The 6266-nt window shown below is 44.7% G+C and overlaps 1 long non-coding RNA gene across 1 annotated transcript; it reads left to right on the top strand.

Annotated features, from left to right (window-relative positions):
- Window positions 1-6: 6 nt before the first annotated feature.
- LOC137843962 (uncharacterized) lies at window positions 7-6063 on the top strand. Its single transcript, XR_011089752.1, has 2 exons — window positions 7-1846; window positions 4490-6063. It is a non-coding gene; the product is annotated as an uncharacterized lncRNA (long non-coding RNA).
- Window positions 6064-6266: the final 203 nt, after the last annotated feature.

Here is a 6266-nt window from a genome sequence, read left to right as displayed (position 1 = left end):
ATTAAATCCATCCTACCCAACCAGCCTTGTGTTTAATTTCCTTCACTTGTATCCACCTGGGGGTAAGATTATGGCAGCAGCTTTAGATTCAAAGCTTTTGGAAGGAAATTATGTTGCTTTGCAGACTGCCTAGAAAGGACATAGGTGAAAGGGGATTATATGCACTAAGCAGTTGTTAGAGGTACCAGATGTGTTGCAAGCTTGGCTACTGGTGTATGGTGTCTATCATACTTCTCATTTTTCTGCAACTACTTGGTACTTGGTATTCTTGTCTAAGAGTTCAATGGAACCGCTGGCCTAAACCCATATAAGCATAAACAAACTTGTGTTCACAGAAAAGCAGGAAAGGTGTGGGTTGTGCAGAAGGCATACACAGGTCTAAAATCACTTTACGCATGGAGGGCAGGAAGCTTAAATGTTACAGATGGATGAGCTCTGCTAATTTTACAGTGAGATTGTTCCTATGGGGGGGAATGCTGCTAGCAGAAAACAACTGCTGCTGATCAAGGTGGAAGTTTAAATATGACCTATAATTCTTGGTGGTGTACTTTAAGGGGCAGGTGGTATGGTCTGTTCTGTTCTCTTCCAGGGAAAGTGGAGCCGGTGTATCAGCTGAAGCACATGGAAAGCATCAGGCTCCAAGCTGAAGTGGAGCTTTGAGCCTCAAAGAGGCAGGCTGGAACGGGGTTCTGCCATGCACTGTTGTGATTCCCCCAGCAGAGGTCAGGGTGGCCTTGTGGCTGGGTGGCACTCGTGCCCTGCAGACTAACAGCTACTGTTTCAGAATCAAGTTTGGTAGTAAAATGTTATCAGACCATCTCCTCTGGGGATGTTTATTAGATGAAAGGCAGCCAAGGGCTGAGATATGTGCCGCACATCTGTGTTCCCTTTTTTAATATGTGCTTCTACCAAGGCTTGATTTATAGAAAGGTTGCACCTCTTGTTGCCTGGGAGCCAGTTTCTCCTGGCATCATGCTTCCTCTTCTGGTTAAGCTGGGGGAGGGAAAAGCAGGGGACAAGTAGTCTTCAGTAGTTTTAGCTGATGATGAGGAAAGAGTAAAAAATCTGAAGCTCTGGTGATAGTGTATGCTATGGAGAAGCAGATCGTGGTTTTCATGTGCAAGGGACTGCAGAACTGGGAATAGCTGTCAGTCTCAGGTTGATGACTTCATGTTTTACTCATTTGAATGAGGAAGGTGGATCAGGACTGTTTGATATCATCCTGTTTTTATTTAATCAGGTGTTTTTTGATGGGGAAAAAAATCAGCAGCTTTTAGAGAAAAATGGGAAACCTATAAAGGCTAAGCTGTGTACAGCCCGTCTGTACATAGCTTAGACGGGCTGTACACAGCTGTGTACAGCCAGTCTCCTAAGTTAGCACTTATTTTTAATTCAAGAATGCGTTCTTGAATTTAAGCCTTTAAGTTTGCTTCAGTAACAGGGTAGCCAGACTGGGAACACTATTTACAGGTAGAGAGCATTGTGGCTTGTGTTTAAAAAGTCTGCTTTGAAAACAAATTCACAAGGAAATATTTCTATTCACTTTCTAGTGCCAGGAACATCCCTTGTCTCTCCACAAAGATTATTAAAACTAGGAAGAGCCACTTACGCTATCTGCTCTGTTGCTAACAGGACAAGCACACTGTCCAGTGATTCCTAGGCAGAATGGCGTGGCTTGTACCTGGAATCTCAAGAGATGCTGCTGCTCCAAAGCTCCAGGATGATGAGGGAATATGCTACGGTGACCTGTTACAGGGCGTCATGGTTCTCATGCAAACGTGTAAAGCTGTGTTTCTAATTTTGGGAGAGGTTTACAACTCCTTTTGCCTGTCAGAAACATCCTGAGGTTAGTATTATCTGAGTTCTTCAGATGTACATTAGTTCAATATCTACACACATCTAGAGGCATTTTAAACTATGTAACTGCCACATGTTTGTGTGTGGTTTTTCTCACACTGTCCCTTATGGAGAGCAGTGTTTACAAATGGTTTTGTTAAGAAAAGGATTTTTTTTATGCTGCCTTTTACTTACGACAGAGAAGATAATTTTAAGAATGTCTCGCACTAAGGAAATGGAGAGGTTAAACACTTTATTTCAATGGGATCTGTTCCACCAGTCTTAGATGTTCTGCTCACCAGGTTCATGCTTGGGTGAGCAATTGCAGCCTTCTAAAATAGTAACAGGGATTCTAGTTAGCAAAACTCTGTTGCAGCTACATTTGGGGAGCTGCTGCAGTTTGTCTCCAAAATGAACGTGTTCCTAGAGCTGTGCTACTCTGTAGTCCAGCCCCACCAAGAACTAAAATATATTCCTGAGAGAAATCACTTGCATGTTTGTACTCTGTTCTTGTACTTCTTGTCATTTGGAGTCAAAGAAAACATCAGAAAAAATGTGCAGTGCCATTGGGTCCTCCTGCAGCAGCCCCCATTTCCTCGACTGGCAGATGAAGCATTTCTTCTGAGTGTCTGCACTTCTGTGGGGACCTGTCAGCAGAATTCACCAATGGAAATGAAGAGTACCCTAGCAGTTCTGCACTGTTTCTTTTGCTATTAACATGATGTCTTTTCAGACAGATTCCCAATATTGCTCTCTTTCATTTACAGTCTCATCACGACAGGATGTCACAGTGTCCTGTCATCATGTGACATAAATTTCCACAAAGCATCTGAATGTTTGATGAACTTTCTCCCGTTTCTACTGGTCTTAATCAGTGTTCCCAAAACATGTCCCCAAACCTGGGGTTACAGTCACCATCATGAAATGTCCTATTTTGGTGCTGATGTAGCACAGTGTCACTTAAGTAGAAAAGGGAAAAAAAAAAAGAAGGGAGCACCAACCCTTTATGCAAACAAGGCCAAAGGGCAACTCCAGTGGCTCAGGTTTGACCTTAGATCCCATGGTGAGAGTACCTGGCATATGAGAGAGAGAGAGAGAGACCTGCCATAAAGGGTCTGTTTCCCTGTCACTGCAATGCAGCTAGCTCCAGTTTCACAATTCAACCTCCCGAAAATAGACAAACTACAGTTTTCAAGTGAAAACTATTAAAGTCATTTCATAAAACAATTGCTGAGGTTGAAGCAGAATCCCAACCTGCTGGCCGTTGTAGAAAGCATTCTGAGTTCCTAGAAATACAGTTTCAGTTTTCTGTTTCATTTCTGAAATCTCACTTAAGCTTTTCTCTTGTGTTGCCCAGGCACTACCATTATATATATCCCATTATTGCTGGTCAAATAAATGTGGACTAAATAAACAGCAGATCCAGGCAAATATAAAATAGACTATGTAACAAGAACACTATGTTCCCAAGTGATTCATACATCTATTATTTAATAGTTTTAGTAGCTGACATAGCTGTTAGTTCAACAAATCATCACACTCACTCAAGAGGTGTGTTTCTTCTTGGTCCTTAAAGTAGGATTGTAGTACTCTAGCTGTTTTTTTTTTGTTTGTTTGTTTGTTTTAGGGAGTAAATAAATCCAAAAAGGGAAGCATCCATCCTCAGCCACATTTTGCCACCACTTTTAGTGGTATTACTCCACAGCTTCCCTGTGTTATCCTAGGATTAATCCTTGTACAATCAGATTAAGACTGTTCTCCACCTGCCTTGGGCATGCCCGTGGTCAACATGTGAATGTGCTGCCAAGTTGTGAAGCAGATGCAGTGCCATAGCAGTGCCCAGCACAAGCAGCCAAGCTGCCAGCCATTGTAGCACCTCTGTCATCATCATGCAGCGCACTGCAATGTGGGCCTTTGTGGGAAAGGCCCTTGGAGAACTGCAGCTTCTGCATCTGGAGCAGCAGTATCAGGGTGAGGCAGCAGTATCAGGGTGGGGCACCCTGTCACCCTGGGTGTCACTTTTTAGCTGGCTGTAAGATCTCTGCTGCCAGCCGTGAGAGAGGAGCATTATCTCTGCCGTTTGCATAGGCTGCTTTGCTCATGAATATTCAGGAAGCTACGTGAGCATGTTGACAGCAATGTGTCTGCGAGGAAGCTCCGCTGCTCCAACCAGCATTTCCCCCACTTCTGGAGACAGATTTGGAGTTCTTGTTTGATCTAAAATATTTGCAGTCACTCATTTCTGACTAATATTGACATTATTTGCTGTCACATTAAAGTACAGTAGGTTACTGTAGAACGCTGTCCAGCTGGACGCAGTGCTTCCTGGTGCCAGCAAGTGGTCAATTGATACTCTTTTCATGCATTACTATTATAAGCTTTTTGGGAGGAGGTTTCCACAGCAAGAGATAGGGTTCAGGTGTGGTATGCTGGTGCTCCTGCCAATATTAATTCTTCTAGTTGCCTGGTTAACATGTCCTGCACAGAAACTCATGGTTGAATGTTCACCAGCTTTGGTATCAGGAGTTCCCCTGCAGCATGTCAGTTTGATAGGGACCAGTGAGATATTTTTTGACCAATTCCATGGATGTTGTCAGGTTTTCATGATTCCTGTTTCACAGCCTCTCTTCATCTCCCTCCTGCTGTCTTTCAGGAATATTATGGTTGTCTATAGATCTTCTGGTCTTCTACAAAGCCCAGGTTTGTTACAGCAGGACAGGAAGGGCTCTGGCACAGGGTCACTGCTGGCAGGTAAGCGTGGAATGTTTTTAACATCTCTGTTGCATTACTGACAGCAGCTCCAAGATTCAGCAAATTTCCTTTCCCTGGTTCAATATAAATTCTCACAGACAAGGCACAAACTAGTGAGAGAGGCTGAAACTAAAAGGAAAAGGGTTTGTATCAGCGCCAGGAAAACCCCAACTATCATCCTCCTTTGCTGGAGATGGGCAGAACTCCACCATCCCCACCGCCAAGCTCAAGCACAGCTTTGTGTGCCAGTGCTCAGTATTGAGGCCACCAGAGCCTCAATCTGGGGTGTATCGCTGCTGTATATGATGGACACGTAAAAAGGGAAGTGTAACCAAGCCTTTCCCTGGCGCCAGGGTGGCGGTTGTCATGTTATTGCCGATGGCTTTATTGGAAGCTGTAAATGCACAGCCGTCCCCTCCCGTGACCTCTGCACCATACAGGACTGTGCAGCTGAGTCACTGTGCAAGACAGTAAGACAACCATCTGTCTGCCTGTCCATGGTGAATTCCTGAAAGGTGTGACAAGGGGAGAGATGCTGACAAGTGGTGAGATACTACTGAAGAGGATGAGAAGGTTGACACACATGCTCCAGAGCTGTGGTTTGGGGTTCCTGCATGGGCAAGCTCAGGTCAGGGTGTCAAGAGCTATTGAGAATGGAGCCACTTCTCTCACAGGTGCCGTTCTGTTTGACTGCTTTGGGTGGAGAGTGCTCCACCAAATCAGGGATTGCTTTTAAAGCACACATTGTGAGCAAGCGTTAGTCAACAGCTCTCCATAGTAACATCCTTCTCATGCATGGCTATAAAGGGCCAGATTGTGCTCTCGGTGGATTTCAAGCAAATCCATGGTTTACACAGAAACATACCCTCCATTAGCAGCTCTGTGGTACATGTGTTGTCCGGTGGGAGGAGGTTGCATGGATCACCAGCTTCCCACACCCGTGCATCACACGCCTGCAGTGGGAGATGCCGAAGGCTGGAAATCACAGATTTTGCACCACAAACCTACACACTGGTTGCTTCTGCACAACCTGTGAGGAATCCTGCCGTGTGGAAGGTCGCGGTTGGGCTGGAGTTGTCCCAGTCATCCTCCCACCCACTGCCACCTTGACAGAAAGCCATGCTTGTGTGCAAGGAGAAGCTGGCTTGAGACTGGGAATCTGTGAACATTCTGGATTGACCTTTTTCCCTGCAAGGAATTTTTCAAAAAGGTAAGCGTTGAAGAGCCAAAAGCTGGGCTCTGTCCTGGTATATCTGGGTATAAGCACTCTTGGCAGAGCAAGGCTCTGCTGTTAGCTGTGGCCCCAGTCTTTTGAATCCTCTTCATCTGATGGCAACTTCAGACTCTGGAAGCTGCAAGCGAATAACAACTCAAGCATGAGGTTTGACGCCAGGTACTCCCTGCTGCCCTTGCAGGATGATGAACAATGAGGCCCTTTGCAGCCAGCTGAAAAGAAAAAAAAAAAAAACAAACAAACAACAACAACAAAAACCAACATAAAGTTTCCAAGCTGCTCATGGAAAGTCAGTGAAGCAATTACGTTAATGACTATGAATGAGGCTAAAATCATTCTTGGATGAAAATGAGTGAGGGGCTAAATGAAATGAACAATTCATAGCCTAGCTCCCAGCATATTTCCACTATGCAACAGCCTTGTTTTAAGAACTGTCTCATCCCTC

The sequence above is a fragment of the Anas acuta genome, chromosome 24 (assembly GCF_963932015.1).
Source record: "Anas acuta chromosome 24, bAnaAcu1.1, whole genome shotgun sequence".
Lineage (NCBI taxonomy): Eukaryota > Metazoa > Chordata > Aves > Anseriformes > Anatidae > Anas > Anas acuta.
The sequence above is the reverse complement of the archived record's forward strand: the minus strand, read 5'-3'. Positions and strand labels throughout refer to the sequence as shown.